The sequence below is a fragment of the Pogona vitticeps genome, chromosome 4, assembly GCF_051106095.1.
Source record: "Pogona vitticeps strain Pit_001003342236 chromosome 4, PviZW2.1, whole genome shotgun sequence".
Classification (NCBI taxonomy): domain Eukaryota; kingdom Metazoa; phylum Chordata; class Lepidosauria; order Squamata; family Agamidae; genus Pogona; species Pogona vitticeps.
In genome coordinates this window covers 235605265-235626358 of record NC_135786.1, presented here as the reverse complement: position 1 = coordinate 235626358, position 21094 = coordinate 235605265, and the positions used below count along the sequence as shown (strand labels likewise).

The 21094-nt window shown below is 44.7% G+C and overlaps 1 pseudogene; it reads right to left on the bottom strand.

Moving 5' to 3' along the window:
- Positions 1-4777: 4777 nt before the first annotated feature.
- Positions 4778-5123, bottom strand: LOC144588718 (pancreatic progenitor cell differentiation and proliferation factor A pseudogene; annotated as a pseudogene).
- Positions 5124-21094: the final 15971 nt, after the last annotated feature.

Below are 21094 nucleotides of genomic sequence, written 5' to 3'. Positions count from 1 at the left end.
TTTATTTATTTATTTATTTATTTATTTATTTATTTATTTATTTATTTTTGTAGCTCGGTGTGATTTCTGAGATCTGCAACTGCTTATAGTACTGTGCGAAATTTCTTGATATTGTTTCCAAAGCCCCAATGACTAAGGGGACCACTGAAGGATGTTTCTTCCAGAGGTGCAACATTTCAATTTTCAGGTCTCTGTACTTTGTTAGTTTTTCCAATTCTTTATTATTATTATTATTATTATTATTATTATTATTATTATTATTATTATTATTATTATTATTATTATTATTATTATTATTATTATTATTATTATTATCGTCGTCATCGTCGTCGTCGTCGTTGTCGTTGTCGTTGTCATTGTTATTGTTATTGTTATTATAATCATCATCAGCAGCAGCATCATTAGCATCAGCATCAGCATCAGTATCTTGTTTGTGTCCTCAGTCAGAAGCTGAAATGCAGCCGTCTACCATACCTCACACCTCACTTGGCCCAGACCGAAGCATCATCACCAAAACACTAGGATGCCTGTGGTTTTATTTTCAGAAGGTCTGCTGTTTTGAAGAATGTGTTGTTCCAGAGCTTAAAATGAAGCAATAAGCAGATGCTGTTTGGAGTGTCAAAGCTTTGAAAAAGAGGAGTTCTGGAAATTGTGTTCGTTCGGCTACAGATTGGGTTGTTTGTCGCTGTGAGAAAGCGACGAACACATTTTTCCCTGCAGAAGGAGAAACCGAAATAGGATGTGCTTTTATTGCACCGTGCTATATGGTCTGCTAACAAGCCTGTGAAAATCGTCATTTGCTAAGCAACGAGTTGGGTTTCTTATTTTTCTGAGCATCTCCAGGCCCAGGCCCAAAGCTACCATTACAAGGAAGCAAACCCAAGAGGCTTAACAGAAGGCCAAACTAATGCTACAGTTCCTGGCCTTGAAGGACAGGGCAAAAGAAGGGAACAGCAGTTTGGAAATGTAGAAGGACACCTTATGGTTCAGTCTTTTTTGAAAAGTACAAGAGGTCAGCAGATTCAGCGACTATAGAGGTACGGGATTGACTTGCTCTGATCATGTTACTTGGGACTCACACTGGGTGACCATAAGCTTTCTCTTTCTCTCCTTCTCTCCCAGGATTGGGAGGAGAGCTATGAGTTCCCTGGAGATTAGCTGGTTAGAAGTACAACTAACCAACAAATTTACTCTACCCTTTCTGGGTATTTCTGTCCAGGTTGGAACTGCATGCTGTTCTTTCTAGCTAGAAACCTAGACAGCAAGTCTCAGAAAATGACCTAAGAAATTAGAAAGTACGTAAGAACCTAAGAAAAGCCCTGTGCTGGATCAGGCCAACAGCCCCTCTAGTCCAGCTCCCTGTATCTCACAGTGGGCCCCACCAGATGCCTCTGGAAGCACATGAGAGACCACGAGATCCCCGTCTCCCAATTCCAACTCTCCTGCATCTGGCATCTGGCAGAGTTGGGTATGAGTTTTAGTGAGATACCAATATATGTTTTTCTCTTCAGGCAAGCCTTCCCTCAGTGACTGGCTGCCTCAGTGGGGGGGGGGGGGTTAATGGATGGTTCTGCCTTACTGCTTTGAATGCATTTTGGTGTTGCTTTTGTTTGCTGTATTTTAGTGTAGCATTAATACAGTATTTTTAGTATGTGTGTAATTACTGTTTTTAGCTTTCTTTCTTTCTTTCTTTCTTTCTTTCTTTCTTTCTTTCTTTCTTTCTTTATTTATTTATTTATTTATTTATTTAACTTACATGCCGCCCACACTACCCAAAGGTCTCTGGGTGGCTTACAACAATTAAAATACAATAAAAAATAAGCAATTAAAATACAATTAAAACAGATACTCTAAAAAATGCCATCAGGACCCACAGTTGATATTATTTCAATTAACATCCTTCTGGAACAGGAAGGTTTTGACCTGGCGCCGAAATGTCATCAGCATCAGCACCAGATGAATCTCAGTCGGGAGGGCATTCCATAGTCTGGGGGCAGCTGCCGAAAAGGCCCTTTGTCTACAAGCCGTCCCTCTTACCTCCTTGAGGGACGGCTCTTTCAAAAGGGCCCCCTGGCTAGATCTTAACTGCCGGGTAGGTTCATATGGAAGGAGGCGGTCCTTCAAGTATCCAGGGCCCAAGCGTTTACGACTTTATATGTCAAAACAAGCACTTTGAATTGGGCCCGGGCAGCAACTGGTAGCCAATGTAGCTTGAACAGAATCGGCTTGATGTGTTCTCTAGCGGCCCCAACACTCACCAGCCACGCAGCTCGATTCTGGACCAGTTGCAGTCGCCGGACCGTCTTCAAAGGCAGCCCCACGTAGAGCGCATTGCAGTAATCTATGCGAGATGTTACCAGTGCGTGTGTAACTGTCATGAGATATGACATCTTTACATATTGTCTTTTAATCATGTATGCTATCTTGGGTCCTATTTAAGGAAAAAGGTGGGATAAAAATATTTCAAATAAAAAAAATTAAAACAATCAAACAAATACCTCCATCTCTATGGACAGGGCCTTGCAAACACTCAGCGTTTTCTTTGAGTTCAAGCAAAAAAAAGCCCACATACTGTCATGGAGCAGCACCTCCGGGTTTACGATAACCTCTGTCTCAACCAGCCTGGAGATTAAATTTAGGTGGTGCACTAAGTAGAACAGTCAATAAAAACCAAAGTAATACAGTCAGTTTGATGCTATTTTGTCTTCCCAAGAAGAATGCTTTGGACTGACAACAATCTTGTCCAACAAACATTGAGTAATATTGCACTTATCTTTTATGGGACTATATCCCTATATCAACACAACATGGTTTTGACAAGACATCTCAGACCAGGCAGGTGCTCCTTTTTCTGGGGTCTCCATTTGCAAAGGAATCCTAAGGATGCCTCTCTCCATGCCTGGAAAAGCCACACTTCCTCTGAACATTTCAAAGAATCAGTGCTTCACCTAATGAATGAGCAGCGCTCTTTTCCTCCCTGCTTGTATGAAAAGAAGACCTTCGTTTTCTTCTTACTGTTTTAACTGGGCCTTTCTAGAGAATGATCTGCCCATTGCTAATTATGCTGGATATTTGAAGATGGCTCTCTTTCTGATTTGCTTCTTTTTGAGGTGGCCCGTTGTCTCCTTAAAGTAATGCATTGCCTCCCACGTGGCACAGATCAGGGAGGAGAGAAGGGGAAGGAGGTGGAGGAGGGGAAGGGGAAGGGAGGTTTATCCCTGAATCATAACCTCTAGAGTAAAAGAGACAAGGAAAAAAAGGAAGATGGAGAATTCTGATAAACTTAGGAATGGGGGCAGGAAGGAGAGTAGAGTGCTACCAAGGGGTATGTGCTCTATTTTTGGCCAAATGTGGAAAAAAAATTGACAAGGGAATATTTGCATGATTCCAGGATGACTGTTGGGCAGAGCAAGGACCTACTGTTTATCCCTCAGTTGAGTAATGAATGAATAATAATTTACTGTCGTTAAACATACTGTCATTGAACATATTTCATTGTATACATGAAATATACATTTTCGTGAATTTCAAAATATACATTTTGTGAATTTTGTTGTATACAAGGAAATTCACAAAGAAGACTCAAAGACCAGACCAAAACACACACGCAACCTCATAACAGTTGGACAAGAACACAACAGATCCTTCCAATCCTATTCAGCATTTGTCAAAATACTCGGTATTTCGGATGGCGGAATGTCGAAACCGAAAGTGATGGCGTAGAATCTGCGGTAGCTGTCAAAGGAGAACTGAACAATATACCTGAGCTTGTGGGGAAAGCCCAAGCTCTCCCTTGGAGGTTCCCATCACTGAGACACTAGAGGACAGAGCAGATGGGGCAGGTATACCCTGGTGGCCCTTCTGCCAGCCGTTGTGTGGAGCTTTAGAGGTGAAGAGGAAGATTTGGGTCACTGGGTCAAAGGCAGGGAGCTTCTGCTTCAAAGTCACCTCACAGAGAAAAATTAAACTCTCTCCTTCCTTCAGAACTGCTTAATCGGAGAGTTCCTGCTCGAAGACCAGCTGAAGCCTTCCACCCTGATACTTCGTCTGGACCTCTCTGAACTGGCAATACTACTTCCAGCCTCAATGGACTCCTTTTTTAAGAAAATCTGCTTAGGCTTTATTAGTTTCCATTAGACGAGTCCCAAAAAAAAAAAGGAAGAAAGAGATAATCATTATCAAGGCAAAGAGATGTTGTTTTACTGACCAAATTAAAGTAGAAAAGGATGGTGTAAAAGGGTGGTGGGTTTTTTTTAAGTTGCCGTTTTTATTTTTATAAAAACCAACGTCTAAGTAGTACTCGAGTAGGGACGTGGTGGCGCTGCGGGCTAAACCGCAGAAGCCTGTGCTGCAGGGTCAGAAGACCAAGCAGTCGTAAGATCGAATCCACGCGACGGAGTGAGCGCCCGTCACTTGTCCCAGCTCCCGCCAACCTAGCGGTTCGAAAGCATGCAAATGCAAGTAGATAAATAGGGACCACCTCGGTGGGAAGGTAACAGCGTTCCGTGTCTAAGTCGCACTGGCCATGTGACCACGGAAGATTGTCTTCGGACAAAACGCTGGCTCTATGGCTTGGAAACGGGGATGAGCACCGCCCCCTAGAGTCGAACACGACTGGACAAAAATTGTCAAGGGGAACCTTTACCTTTTAAGTAGTACTCGAAGCAGCCTGACTACTGTATGGTGGGATGGGGGACGGATGGGGGAGGGAGTGGGAAATGGCCTGTGACTCCTAGTGTTCCAACTCAGAAGGGCCAGCCAGCAGCCAGCAGCATCCTTATGCAGTGGGACCAGCACCGGCTTTGCTGGGTTTGCTGGTGTGGCGTTTCCTCATCACATCCTGAGCCAGGCCACATGTGATCACTGCGTTGGCTACCTGGAAAGTGCCTGGGTTCTCTGGGGATTCCGAAACAGTTGTCATTACTGGATGGGTTGATTTTCCAAAGAAGAAGCTGGCCCACTAATGCCCAGGATCAGACTTCGGGAGACCTGGATGGTGTGGGATAACTTCCCCAGAGTACTCTGCACTTCCACAGGAGCTGTTGCTAGAAGTGGAAATCCAGACGCCCTCTATAGCAGTCGTGGGTTGCCACAAGGGAGCCATTTGACAGGATTGCTGCCATGTTTCTTGATCTTCTTCGTTCTTCTGCAACTTGTAAACCCTTAAAGCATTAGTGCTGCGCCCAGCAGAATCCGACCAGCTTGCGACCACAGGTGACCTGGCTCGAGAGGTGGGGGAATGCTAGGCGACGGAGCCCATTTGCAAAGGAGCTGCTGGGAGCAGACTCCATGACCACAAGACAACACCGAAGTGCGGAGGGATGTTCAATGAACTCCTTTTAAAGGGGTTTCAGCACAAGTTAGGAACTTAAACATAATTCATTGGGGATACTCATCACAGGGTTTGAAAAGAACTGGGTTTTTTTTATGTCTCCGTGGAATGTTGAAAAAGTAGCTCAATATATTATGTGCTGCTCTTCACTTTTTTTGTTACGTTGTGTTACTTTGGGAAGGGAGGAAAATCTAAGTTAGATTCCAAAATGCCATAAAGCTTGAAGAATTCCTGTGAAAATGACCCTAAAATGACTTAAAATGTGATACTTCAAAGTAGTTGTCAGTTGTTGCATCAACAAAAATGTTACAGTGGTGCCTCGCTAGACAGTTACCCCGCATGACAGTTTTTTCGCTAGACATTGACTTTTTGCAATCGCTATAGTGATTCGCAAAACAGTGATTCCTATGGGGGAATTTCGCTGGACAATGTTTGGTCCCTGCTTCGCAAACCGATTTTTGCTAGACGACGATTTTGACAGCTCCCTCCACGCTCACAAAACAGGTGTTTTTGGGACCTACGCTTCGCAAGACAGCAATTTAAACAGCTGATCGGCGGTTCGCAAAGCAGCTTTCCTATGGCTGATCTTCTCTAGACAATGACGATTCTTCCCCATTGGAACACATTAAGCAGGTTTCAACGCATTCCAATAGGGAAATGCTTTTTGCTAGACAATGATTTCGCTAAACAGCGATTTCAGTGGAACAGATTATCATCGTCTAGCGAGGCACCACTGTACTTGTCCTCATCGAGTAACTCCTACTCATTACATTACTTGCAAAATGTGATTGATTTATTTTTCGTACACTCTTGCTGACATCCAGAGTTGCACGTTACAGGACACTACATTATGTGCAGTCCATTCATTTGGCATCTGTCTTTTTAAATACAACTCCAGGAATCTTCCAGTACACCATGCTGGCTGGAGGATCATGGGGGTTGTTGTCCCCTAATGTAACTTTCCCAAGTTCTCAGTCAGCATAGTTGGCATGCTTCTCACACTGGTCTTCCTCCTGCCTCTCTTGCTTAGAGTCTTTCCAAGGAAGTCATAAGCATTTCTGCCCTGGCTCAAAAGTTGTGTCCAAAGAAACAGATTATGATGGGCTTTGAAAGAGTCACATCCATAGACACTAGCAAAATGTTTCCTTGAATAACTGGCCAAATCTGAATGAAATGCAGCTAACATTTTTAAATGTCCCTGACATTTGGTGCTCAGGTTGAAAATAAAACACAAGGAGTGCGTAAGAGCCATTTAAATATAAAATATTTAATAAATATGTAAATTGGTCAAGTTTCTTTCCCCCAGTGGAAAGCTTGGCAACCATGACTTCCGTCTCGCTTTGCATCCTCCATTCCCCACGCAAATATGTTAAGAGGATCACGCTGGGGTGAGCGCGTGTGTTTGTTTCAATGAAGTTAAAATTGAACGAGGACTTTAATCCCCCAGGAAAGAAGGCTTTTGTCATCCCTATTTATAATTCCTCGAATTTTTCTCAAGCAGGGCGTCAGCAGTCACCTGTCTGGAATGCTCGGAACATAAATCATGCTTAAGAATTAGCATTCACAATTTATGCAAACAAAACTTCAAGAGGATGCAATGAAGATGGGGAAAGAGAGAAGATGCTTGTCTAGCCCCAGACTGTCCTGTTTCAGACAGGCTGTGCATGGACATGAACAGCTGCATACATGTGTGTGCAGACCAGCACAGAACCACCTGGGGCAAGCATCCAGCAGAAGGTTGTACTGTCGTGTGGATGTAGAAGGTACAGAGCACAGGGAGGGACGCTGAATGAACAGATGTCCTCCATCCTTAACACAGAGTTTGCTGGATCCCTTGTTCCTACCTGGGATGAGCAATCTTCTATGGAAGCTCACCAGCAAGAGATGAAACAAAGAGTACTCTCTGTCTTGTATTCCCCAGAAACTAATTCAATTCTTCAAAAAAAACCTCTGGTGGGATATTGTGCTTCTGTACCCATGATTCCAAAAACTAGGAAATGGCCCAGAGTTGCTGCACAATGTCGAGCCCACACTGCCAGCAGGAAAAAGGATGCCCAGCTTTACCTAGCAAAGGGTAGCCTGAATGTTGATGGCAACCATGGCAGCAGTCAAGATGGTCTACAGGATCCCCTCTTCTGCTCACTGCCATTCACAAAGAGACACCAAGCAAGGGAAAATCCCAGAAGCTGACTTCTTGTTTCATCAGTTAACCACTTCCCACCCCCCAAAAAAAGCAATGGTCAGGGCTTTTTCAACAGGTGTGAATGGTAGTGCCCAGCACTATTATGCCCTCAGTACTTGAGGCATGCTCTGGTTCATGGGGTCACAAAGAGTCAGACATGACTTAATGACTAAACAACAAAACAAGTTGGTTCTGAGTTGACAGCACAGAACACACATACCGTACATGGGGGGGGGGGTTCCCCTAGGCATGGAAAGTGAGGAAAGAGTTATGAAAGACAATGATGGGCTCCCATCTGCCACAAGGATTCTGTGAAGAATTGCTCTAGGGTCCTCACACGGATGGAAGACCATGGATGCTTCTGAAAAAAAAATGTACACATTCCAAATGTGCGCCAAGCACTCTTTACTTTTAAGAGGGGGACGCCAAATTTGAAAGAATTGTTTATCAAGACTAACACTGTTGTAGCAGCTGTCACCCCCGGGGAAGACCCTCCTATATATATATCATTGAATAACCACATTCCACCTTGGTTGATAGACTGGATGGTTTATGGAGAGAAGTTCAGCTGGATTGGCCACGGTGGAGATTGCTGTCCACAGATGATGTGCCACTTTCTCTCTCCACCCTGCAAATTTTCCTCTGACCACAAGTGTTCTGCTGGAAGATCTGATCCATGTCTTTCAGCTTTGGGTGACCCAAGAAGTGTGCTTTGTTCACCATTGAGTAGACCACCAGAAGTTGTTTGCAGAGTAGGTCATTACCCAAACCCTGGGGATCTTCACATGCTGTCTTCTCCTTCTCAGCAAGCAAAGCTGGGACTGGTCTCCAGCTTTTCTCCATCACCTGAAATGGACCCATCACAGTAACATAAAGGAGCGTTGATGTCAATGGGGATGGAGCCTAGGGGGGCTCTCCTGAGCCTGGTTCCAGTCGGTTTCTAAATTCCATGTTCCCTTCCCCCACAGCCTTAACTTTGAGTGTCATCTCCACCCAGTTACACAGCAGGCCAAGAAGGAAGCTGCACAGAGAAGTTGTCTGATGCCTGAGTCAGGCGCCTTCACCTCCCTGCCCCTCTCAGTCCTTCTCTTCTAAGGACCTTGAGCTGGGATGACCGGCCATTGTCGCTGCCTCCTCGTACGCTCTTTGAATCTTCGAGCCATTATTCTGGAATGGGTAGCCCAGAAAAGGAGCATGTCTCATCTCTGGGAATGTGCTCAAGCAACCCATACCATTTAACACATACACGTAGGTATTTGTATGTATGAGAAGAAGAAGAAAGTAAAGAAATGGGCCAGATCTCATACTGCACAGAGAGAACATGGAAGTGACCGGAGAAGGGCTTTAGAAGATTTTTACAGATGGTGCATGTCTATTCCATGCCACGCTTCCAGTCATGAGAATCCAAATCCTTACCCAATGGCCCAATGGATGCTAGATTGCATCAGTTCCCTTCCTTCCCAATTGCGAGTCTGGGAAATGAACGGGCATGTTGGCAAGTCTTTCAGTCTGAGTACCAAGTCCAAGTCTTCGTTACCAAGTCTCAAGTCCAAGTCCCTATTACAAACAAGCTTTTTAACCCAAAAAAGAGAGGGAGGGGTGGGTGGGTTCTGAGTCACAAGTTGAGTCCAAGTCATTGTAAAAGAACCCAAGTTGAGTCCGAGTAAGTCACCTGTGCCATTTAAGTCTGAGTTGACAGCAAGTCCTATGACTCAAGTCCTCATCTCTGGAAATTAAGCATTTGAATAAACATATTGGTTCCCTATGCAGAAGTCATAGTCTCCTGTTGTTATTGTTTAGTCATTAAGTCATGTCCGACTCTTCATGATCTCATGGACCAGAGCATGCCAGGCCCTCCTGTCTTCTATTGCCTCCCAGAGTTGGATCAAATTCATGTTGGTAGCTTCGATGACCCTGTCCAGCCATCTCGTCCTCAGTTGTCCCCTTCTCCTCTTGCCTTCACTCTTTCCCAACATCAGGGTCTTTTCCAGGGAGTCTTCTCTTCTCATGAGACCTCATTAGCCTCCTACCCTTCCCCTAAATCCAAACTACAAATATACTGTGTGCTTCTGAGTTATAAGCATGTCACAGGCAGTCTTTAAATCCCACGAGCCAGATTGAAAATCCACCCAAAAGAGCAGGGCCCGGCATTTACGGAAGCGTGCCTGATAAAATCAGAACTCCGACAGCCAAATTGCACTAATGACTGGGACAGGCGTTCTGCAGTTACTGAATGTTAATAGCGGTAAGTAAAGAAACAAACACAATTTATAAAAACTGGGCTCTGAGCACTCCTTGTTTGTTTATTACTGACAAGCATCGTTTAGTCTGAATTATTTATGGCCATATTTCACCGCGAGCTAGTTGAGGTTCTGGAGTCTGTCTTTGGTATGAGTAATGATGTCGGGCTGAAGGCAGAGCAGGCTTTCCTGGCCTCCTGCTTTGTGTGGTCTTTGAGTTTGGCTGAGGGGGAACCCAGCGTGGAGTGGTGGGTCATCACAGGAATAAGGAAAAGCCAAAGAGGAGAAAACCAAGTTCTTCATTGCTGAAGAGTCATGACTAGTGCATGCCTTGAGCAAAACGTGGTCCTAAAAATGAGAGGGTGTAATTCAGTTTGCATTGAAAATGCAGGAAGAAAGTGGGGGGAGAGAGTGACTTCCTTGAGTTTTCCTTTCCTTTCTCTGGGTCTGATCCTAATCCCAGACTGATATTCTTGGGGTTGCTCACTTCTGTTCCTCCTCCTTCTCCACCCCTGAAACCTTTTTATTCTTTTTTCTTACTAATGTCTCACAGCCTGCTATTGAGACTGTCAGTGCCAGTTGAGGAGAGAGAAAAGGCATGAACCAATCTGAGAAACTTGGAGCTAATTCTACTCTGTGAATCCCTGCACGTCTGCTGCACAGCTAGAGGAGTTTAACCAGACATTCAAGACTCTGCAAAAGCCTTCTACCCGAGGACCTGGGAGTGAATAGGGCTCTTTGTAGCTCCTCCCACATAAGGCAGAACAAGAGATTTCTATCTCTTTGGTTACGGCAAAGTTAGGGATGTGAGAGATGGCTCTGAGACAAGTCAGTCTTCCAGGTCGATAGCAAAGAGACTCACAGAGATGGTAGGTTCCTTGACTAGCAATGTATTTACAGACTATGTACAACACAACTTTGTACATCTGTCAACAGACACAATAATACACTCTCAGCAACTGAACGGACAGCGTTTTGTGCAGCAGCTTTCCAACACGACACTCCACACATCACCACAGTCTGCAGCACCTATATAGTTTGAGCAACCCATCACTGGGCACATCACCTGATGTCTTCTCCCAGACATTACCTCATGTCCAGTACACATTTCATGTGTCGCCCCGTGGATTGCATCAACTTGACTTTGTGGCTGCACATCTGCTTTGAGATGGGAGCCTGTTAGCAAACTTTGGTTCATATACTACAGAGTAAATTCCATATATTGTGGGTCATCATATCCTGACATGGCAGTGTATTTCTTAGGAAAACATAGAAACCACACTCTACTAACTAAAATGTCCCTCAGTTTTTCCTAGCTGGCTAAGGGTGGCTACTGGATGCCTTCCCACCTCCCACCCCCATGGCAGTCACTATTCTCCCGACTAGATCTCAGAATGATGTGATGTCTGGAGCATTATGGGAAAATAAAGTGACTAGCACCAAGTTACCCAAATTAAGCAGGTAACAAAATCAACTCTGAGCAGCAAAAAGAGGTGTTTGTGTGTGTTTGTGTGTGTTGTTGGATAAAAGGCAACATATATTATTGTGAGTAATAAAGACCACACAAATAGAGTATGGCTTAAAAAGAAGCTGACAGCATAGACCAAGATCCAGGTCTATAGAGCCTGTGTCCTGAGCTCACTCCTGCACTGCAGTGGGTCCTGGACCCTTCATGCATGGCAGGAGAGGAAGCTGAACATGTTCCATATGCGTTGTCTCTGATACATTTTTGGTATCACCTGGCAGGACAAAGTTCCAAATAGAGCAGTCCTAGAATGAGATTCCCCTTCATGGATTGCTGCCTTGTCATGGCGAAGGAGCTTGAGTAACTCAGAGAAGCTATGGGCTATGCCATGCAGGGACACCCAAGACGGACAGGTCATAGTGGAGAGTTCTTACTAATGCGATCCACCTGGAGCAGGAACTGGTAAGCCACTCCAGTATCTTTGCCAAGAAAAGTCCATGGACAGAAACAAAAGGCTAAAAAGATATGACACTAGAAGATGAGCCCCTCAGGTCGGAAGGTGTCCAACATGCTACTGAGGAAGAGCGGAGGACAAGTACAAGTAGCTCCAGAGTTAATGAAGTGGTTGAGCCAAAGCCGAAAGGACACTCAGCTGTGGACGTGCCTGGAAGTGAAAGGAAAGTCCGATGCTGCAAAGAAAAATACTGCATAGGAACCTGGAATGTAAGATCTATGAACCTTGGGAAGCTGGATGTGGTCAAGCAGGAGATGGCAAGAATAAACATTGACATCCCGGGCGTCAGTGAACTAAAATGGATGGGAATGGGTGAATTCAATACATTGTGGGCAAGAATCCCATAGAAGAAATGGAGTAGCCCTCACAGGAAGGTTTATTCATGAGTTTTTTCTTAATTTTTTTTCAAGCAGTGATGCCATGTGTTCTGATCCCATGGATATGGCAGTCCTTCTATACTGGGGGGCTGCACAGAAATACAGGAGGAGGAGATCGGCTGTCCCATCGAGAGCATCTGGTTCAATCTAGCAGCCAGATTTGGCCAGATAGCCCAAAAAACCTACAACAAGTGGAGATTTTTTAATTTACTGCAATCTGCTTCCAAAAATTATGCCACTTGTGTAAACTGCACAACAGGATTTCAGCCACTGTGTAGATTGCTAAACCCAGTTTTACTCATGCTCTTCTCAGTTTGTTCTCAGGTACAGATATTTATTTCCATTTGGGGAACCTAATCTCATGGCTTTCTCATGATTTATCACTCCAGCTGGCCCGACAATAATTGTTCTGTTTCTGGAAAGGACTTTTTATCTCCTGTGACATCAAGAGAATGAAAGCGAAGGCTGTATTTATTTTTTAAATATGTACAGGGTGGATATGTAATGAATATTTATAGATCTCTAAAATATTTAGAATGTTTAAAAATATATATTTATATTTTCCACTCAGTGTAATTGCATTTGGATAGCAAATTCATGTTTTTATAGCTGAACATTTTTTTTGTTCCATTATAACATTTGTCTTGCAAAATATGGTCTTTCTCCTTCTCTCTGCTGTAGCTCCCCCCCCCCCAAAAAAACAAAGGAGACTAAACAATACATCCAGGTGATCTGGGCACTGTAGATAAAGCAAACATACCACCATTTGTATTCAGAGGGGTTACGGACGGGGGGTGGATCTACTATGAAACTAAAGGAATCTAAGCTTCAGGCCCCTTAGTCCCAGAGGGGACTTTAAAGGTAAAGGTAAAGGTTCCCCTTGACATTTTTAGTCCAGTCATGTCCAACTATAGGGGGTGGTGCTCATCCTGCTTTTCAAGCCAGAGAGCCAGCGCCTGTCCGAAGACAGTTTCCATTGTCACGTGGCCAGTGTGACTAGGGAACGTCGTTTTACCTTCCCACCAAGATGGTACCTATTCATCTACTCGCATTTACGTGCTTTCGAACTGCTAGGTTGGCCAGGAGCTGGGACAAAGCGACGGGAGCTCACTCCGTTGCGTGGATTCGATCTTACGACTGCTGGTCTTCTGACCCTGCAGCACACAAAGACTTCTGCAGTTTAGCCCGCAGCGCCACCACGTCCCTTACTTTAGTCCACATTAAAAAAATCTGTAGTGATCTGTCATGGAACAACCCCGTTGAAGACGACAACAGTGGTCAACCAGACCTCGTTGCTGGTTGTGAAGGGGGCTCCATTACCGTTCAAGCTTTAGGGGGCCCCAAAATCTAGGTCCACTTCTGGTTACAGATTGATAGGAACAAACCAGCTGAAAGTGTGTTACCACTAAGGGGGAGACTTGACCTAAGGTTAGCTGCTTGAAGACAACCCCTAAGGCAACAGAACAGCCAGGGCTGTTTCAATGGATTAGGCTGCCTGAAGTGAAGGATAAGATTGTGTCCCTCTCCATTCTTGATAAACTAACCTCCAGGAAGAGTATGGGATGTTGTTTTGTTTTTTTGTTTTTATTTTTTTGGACAGTGATTGGTTTCAGTTATCATTGCAAGGACTTGCTGCCCAAACTGGCTACGTTTCATTTATAGTGATCAGGGATGCTGAGTCCCAAGACTGAGCCTGAGTCTTTGGTACCAAGTCCAAGCTCCTCTTAAAAATTTGCAAACCACAAGTACAAGCGCCTCTTAAAAATAAGCTCTTTTTTCAGCAGTAAATAGGGAAGGAAGGTTGGGTTCCAAGTCATCAGTCAAGTCCAACTCATTGAGGGGAGGGAAGAGTGAGTCTGAGTTGAGTCACTGGTGCAAAATAAGTCCGACTCTACAGCTAGTCCTGTGACTCAAGTCCCCATCCCTGATAGTGACCAACTTAAAAATGCAACACTTCTGAAAGTAACCATAAGTGGATAAACATGTACAAATATAGCAGATCAAGAATATATGTGAATTTCTGCAGAGACTACAAGGAGGAACAAAGAGCCCAATAGCAATAATGGGCCATAATGGTACCCGCGTGGATCTTTTGTATTAAGTCCAGCATTGACACATCACAGCTGGAGATGGGGAAGAGAGGAAGAACTCAGAAATACACTGAGTTGGCGGCAAAGAGGAAGCAGAGTATACTCTGTCCCTTAGAAATGAGATCTCCTTACATTTCTTGTTGCAAGGCCATCAACATCTGTGGCTTTTTTTTTGTGTAGGCATCCTTCTGTCTCGAGAGACTATGGTAACGTGCTCTAAATGGAGGACTTGGAACAGCGTCTAGTGTGGCTGAGAAGGCCAATTTGAGAGTGACAGTCCCTTCCACACTGAAGACAAATCCAGTCTGTCCCCTCTCCGGCTCCCTGGTTTTGCTGCTTTTGTGACTTCCTCTTTGCTTCGGCCTGCTGGGCAAGGGTCTCTTCAAATTGGGAGAGGCCATCATGCACTGCCTGCCTCCAGGCTGAACTCTCAGACGTCAAGGTTTCCCATCTGTTGAGGTCCATTCCTAAGGCCTTCAGATCCCGCTTGCAGATGTCCTTGTAACGCAGCTGTGGTCTCCCTCGGGGGCGGCTTCCCTGCACTAATTCTCCATACAGGAGATCTTTTGGAATCCGACCATCAGCCATTCTCACGACGTGCCCAAGCCAACGTAGACGGCGCTGTTTCAATATTGTATACATGCTGAAAATTCCAGCTCGTTCTAGGACTACTCTATTTGGAACTTTGTCCTGCCAGGTGATACCAAAAATGCGTCGGAGACAACGCATATGGAAGGTGTTCAGCTTTCTCTCCTGCCGTGCACAAAGGGTCCAGGACTCGCTGCAGTATAGGAGTGTGCTCAGGACACAGGCTCTATAGAAATGTATTTTGGTGTATGCCGTCAACTTCTTATTAAGCCATACTCTCTTTGTGAGTCTAGAGAACATGGTAGCTGCTTTCCCAATGCGTTTATCCAGCTCGACATCTAGGGAGAGAGTGTCAGAGATTGTTGAGCCAAGGTACACAAATTCATGAACAACCTCCAGTTCTTGCATGGAGATAGTAATAGAGGGAGGTGAGTCCACGCCCTGGCACATGACTTGTGTTTTCTTCAGGCTGATAGTTAGTCCAAAGTCTTGGCAGGCCTTGCTAAAATGATTTTTGAGTTGTTGGAGGTCTTCAGCAGAGTGGGCAACAATGGCTGCATCATCAGCAAAGAGGAAGTCCCGCATGCATTTCAGTTGGACTTTGGTCTTCGCTCTCAATCTAGTGAGATTAAAGAGCTTTCCATCTGATCTAGACACCTTCTGTTGCAGTTCCAAAGGCCTGCTTCAGCATGACAGCAAAGAAGATCCCAAACAGGGTCGGCGCAAGGACACAGCCTTGTTTTACTCCGCTTCGGATGTCAAAGGGATCTGATGTTGAGCCATCAAAAACTACAGTGCCCTTCATTTCCTCATGAAAGGACCTGATGATATTAAGGAGTTGAGGTGGACATCCAATCTTGGGAAGTATTTTAAAAAGTCCATCCCTGCTAACCAAGTCAAAGGCCTTTGTGAGATCTATGAAGGCCACAAAGAGTGGCTGTTGTTGTTCCCTGCATTTCTGCTGCAACTGTCTGAGGGAAAATATCATGTCGGTGGTGGATCTATTAGCTCGAAAACCACACTGTGATTCTGGATACACTCTGTCTGCAAGCACCTGAAGTCTCTTCAGCACAACACGGGCCAGCAGCTTCCCTACCACGCTGAGAAGAGAGATACCATGGTAGTTATTGCAGTCACCCCTGTCGCCTTTGTTCTTATACAATGTGACGATGTTTGTGTCCTTCATGTCCTGTGGTACTCCACCTTCTCTCCAGCAAAGACAAAAGAGTTCATACAGCTCAGTGGTGATGATCTCTTTACAGCACTTCAAAACTTCAACGGGGATGTTGTCCTTTCCAGGTGCCTTGCCAGAGGCAAGGGAATCCAAGGCCGCTTTTATTTCTGCTAAAGTTGGTTCACTGTCCAGCTCTTCCAAGAGAGGCAGGCACTCAATGTTATTTAGTGCCTCTTCCGTTACTACATTCTCTTTAGAATATAGCTCAGAGTAGTGCTGCACCCAGCGTTCCATCTGCTGTGCTCGGTCCTGGATGATCACGCCTGTAGTAGACCTCAAGGGAGCAGATTTCTTCTGTATTGGACCTAAAGCCTGCTTGATACCGTCATACATTCCCTTGATGTTACCTGTGTCCACTGCTATCTGTATCTGAGAGCAGAGCTTAAGCCAATAATCATTTGAACATCTCCTGGCAGTCTGTTGGACTTGGCTACGAGCAGCTCGAAGAGCCTGCAAGTTGTACTCACTAGGACAGGCTTTGTATGCTGCTAGAGCTCTCCTCTTATCCTCGATGGCTGGAATCAGCTCCTCCGAATGGGCTTCGAACCAGTCAGCCGTGTTTTTGGTCTTCTTGCCAAATGTGGACAGGGCAGTGTTATAAACAGCGTTCTTGAAGTGTTCCCATCGTTCAGGTGCATTCGCATCAGCCGGGCCTGGAAGGGTTTCCTGAAGCGCTTGGGCAAATTCCTCCACTTTTCTTTGATTGTGAATCTTGTTGATATCTATACGTGGCCTTCCCTCCTTTTTAGTTTGATACAATCTCTTTGTTTGCAGTTTTATTCTGCTACATACCAGGGAATGATCAGTATCACAATCAGCACTCTGGTAACTGCGTGTGATCGTAATACTAGATAGGCTAGAACGTCTAGTGAGGATCAAATCAAGCTGATGCCAATGCTTCGATCTTGGATGTCTCCAGGAAACTTTGTGTTGAGGCTTTGTATTAAAGAACGTGTTGGTGACACAAAGACCATAATAACAGCAAAACTCCAGCAAGCGTTGGCCATTTTCATTCATCTTCCCAATGCCAAAACAGCCTAGGCAGGTGGGCCAAGAGTTGTGATCAGCACCAACTCTAGCGTTAAAGTCTCCGAGAATGAACAGCGGCTCTCTCTCAGGGACTTTTTTGATAGCAGCTGCCAAATCATCATAGAATTTGTCTTTGACTTCTGTTGTGGATGACAGTGTTGGTGCATATGCACTGATGAGGGTGACCAGTCCCGCTGATGACTGGAGCTGTGGCTATAAGACCACAAATTTCAGACCCAGGGAAGAGAAAGGGTGGGTGAGAGGGAAAGGCCAGAAAGTGTAGAGAAGCACAGGCTCCCTCCATTGACTTTTCAAGAACAAGTCAAAGAGAACTTTACCTACTGCCTTTTCAAGTCCTTCACCCAGTCCCTCCTGGGTGGCTGCCTTAGGAAACAGATGGGGCTTTTCCCCTGTCAGCTAAGGGAAAAAGAAATAAAACTAAATTGAAACTAAAACTGCCCAGGGCTTCAGACCATTCATTCCAGAGAATCATAAAATAATTGAGTTTGAAGGGGTCTCTAAGGGCATCAAATTCAACCCCCTGCTCATGGCAGGAATCCAAATCAAAGCACATCTGACAGATGATTGCCCAATTTCCTCTTGAATGCCTCCAGCATTGGAATGCTCCCCACCCCACAAGGTTATGGGTTCCATTGTCATACAGTTAAGAAGTTTTTCTTGACTTGGGCTCTTTAGTCACAGTTTGTCCCTTGAACTCAAAGACTTCCGTTATGAAATCAAGACCTAAAATAATCTTCTAAATTCTTCTGCCTACTCTGCAGGTACCAGAAGGAAACACACAATGCGTGTAGTGTAGAAAGGCATGGGAATGTGCTTTTAATTTTCATATAGGTCAGAGAACGCAGCATCCCTCCGGAGATCCGAACTATGTCAGAGACAATTTTGGGTTTGATTCATGCCTAACCCCATTACAACGAGAAGATACATCCATTAATGCAATGTCCCTGAATTTTGGAGGTCCAGGAGGTTTTGCTGCCTAAGGCAAAGCAAATGCTTCCCCGCCCGGTCCAAATCCCTCCAGCCACTGATGCAAGATAGAAGTCTGAAGCTGCATCCAGACTCATTGGCAAGTTGTTATTATTTGCTGTTAAGTCAGAACCAACTTATAGCGACCTTAATAGGTTTTTCAAAGTAAATTAGATATTTGAGGAGTGGTTTTACTAGTTCTACCCCTCCAGTGAATTTTCATGGCTCAGTCAGCATTCAAACCCAAAGCGTCTTGAGTCCTAGTCCATCAATCTGTCTGCTACACTACACTGGGTCCCAGTGGCAGAGGAAAATTTAACAAATGCCGCTCCTTATCCCTGGCCACCAAATATGCCACCATAGCCAATTAAGTAAGGGACAGGTGGCCATGATTTCATGACACCCAGAATGCATCCTGCATTTGGGGTGGTGAAGCCCGCCCCATTGGGAAAGGCAACAAGCAAAACACACAAGCGTCTATATTCTCAGTTTGTGGGATTTCTGGAAACATCTTGTTTGTCAACTGCAGGAAACAGGATTCAAGATTAGGCTGGCTCTGGTCTGATTCAACGGGGCTATTATGTTCTTAAACATGGCACTGTTTAGAATAATATGTTCTTTTGAAAATGTTTGATGCACCAATGTCACATCATAGCTTCGAGACAGTGCTGAATTCCACCTCATCTGTGTATTTCTGTAACGCACAATCCCTGATGTATGCTGATGGTTTTCACTGATTTGCACAATGTCACTTGAGAAACCTGCAGTGGTGTCAGCCACAGAATCATGGATATTAGTTCTTGACAACGGCAGGCTTTCCATGATGTTTGATTGATCTCAGCTGGGTTAGCCTATACAGTACCTGCTTGTCCTGCTCTGCACCTCACTGATTTCTTCTACAGTTGTCATTTCTGAGGCAAAAGCCTTTGTAGTCCTCTGAAAACATCCTATTCCAGTTTGTTTTAATGTAATTCATCTCAAAGATTGTCATGTTTATACATTCCATTCTTAACTGACAAGGTAAAGACATTTACCTTGACATTTAGTCCAGTCGTGTCCAGCTCTAGGGCGCGGTACTCATCCTCATCTCCAAGCCGTAGAGCGAGCGTTTTGTCTGATGGCAGTTTCCATGGTCACGTGGCCAGCGTAACTAGACACGGAATGCTGTTACCTTCCCACCAAGGTGGTACCTATTTATCTACTCGCATTTTTACATGCTTTCGAACGGCTAGGTCGGCAGGAGCTGGGATCCACCATGTGGATTTGATTTTACGACTGCTTGGTCTTCTGATCTTGCAGCACAGAGCCTTCTGCAGTTTAACCTGCAGTGCTACCACGTTAATTGCAAGGTCAAGCTTCCCTTAATTTATACTTCTAACACTCCAAGTTCCATAATGCAGCTCAGATTTCCCTTTTGCAGCTGTGCATGTCAGTGGCTGAGTGCCTTTTAGGCTTCAGTCTAGCTGTTTCATGGAGACCATCATTACTCATAGTTCTCTCCTTTTCCCTAATGATTGAGTCCCTTCCAAGGTGGGAGTTTCATCTTCCAGCACTATCTCCTGTTTTGTTCTGGACTAACTCTTCTTAGAGTTTTCAAGATATAAAGTCTTCAGAAATGGCTGTTGTAGGTTTTTCAGGCTTTTTGGCTGTGTTCTGGACAGCCCGCAAAACCTACAACAACCATCGGATCCTGCCCGTGAAAGCCTTCGAGAACACCTTCAGAAATGGTTTAACTTTGCTCCTTCTGTGTAGTACTAATTAGAGCCACCTTGAGTGTCAAGGTGAAAAGTCTTCTGTCAACATCACCTTCCATTATTAGCTGCTCTTCTAGGACATGTCCACCCACTATTAATTTTCTTCTGCTGATGTAATGGCTAATCCCTCAGAAGGATGGATGGATCTAAGTCTAATGTCTCAGTTTTGACCTTTCCAGCTCAGGTGACCCTACCAGGAGTCTAGACTACGAGCAGAGTCCCAAATTCTGACAGCACGGCTCTCAGCTTCCCTGACACACTCAGAGACCCTCAAGCAGGAGAAGATGTGCATCTAAGAGGATGACATAATCTTTATGACACTATCTCAAAACTAGAGCAGTAAATACCACTTATCAAGCTTTGTCGAGCTTCAATGATGATGCCACCATCATTCTTCCTTCAAGACACCTGATCTTTTCCGATTGTGGCTGCTGAGCAGGGTTGGGCCTAGTTCCTTTTTGGGTGGGAGATCACCAGAAGATACCCATGATCTTCCAGGTAGGGTTGCTAAGGGATCTTGCCTGAAAATCTGAGCAGCCACAGCTGGTAGAGTGGACAATATTCTGCTAGCTGCACCAACAGCTCAACTCAGTATAATGCAGTTTCATATGTTCCTCTTTTCCTCTGTTCCGAGGGAGTAAATTTTTCTCCCCAATCATTTGCAAACTGGTGACCTCCGTTCCCTTGTTTCATGTTCTTTCTGCTGAGTTATTGTGGCTTTCTGTGGACTCTCGTGTAAAATATTTTCTGCATAAGATTAGACGGTGCTAGGAGACGGGGAGCATAAAGCCATCATGAGCTGGGGAATGAATGTTCTATAAATTTAAAATTTAATCTGCAACCCATTTCCAGAAATAGAAGGCTTTTTGCTTGGAAAGCGCAGCTCAAGGCAATACTCTGAAATTCCCAGAAGGCTTGGTCATTATCCAAGCAACATCTAGACCTACAGCGGAAGAGGAGAAATTAAAAGAAATATCTTCCCATGAGAGATCTCAGTGGCCGTGGCACCCCAATAAAGATGTAATTACTGGAAAAGTTTGGATGTGTTTGCCAGCTTTGGAGCTGGTATGATGTCAAGGATTCAGTGTTGGTGGCAATTAAACCTTTATGAGCATAAAAGGAAGCCCCAGTGATAAATAACCTTACGGTGAGCCTATTTTTAAATCATTTCCCTTCTAGCATGTCCTAGAATCCTCTCAGTTGCATATCGGCCGAGAAGGAGGAAGAAAAGGTGACTTTGGAAAAGAATTAAGTATACTAGGTGCAGAAGGCCATAAGGTCTGGCGGAAAGAATGGGTTGTC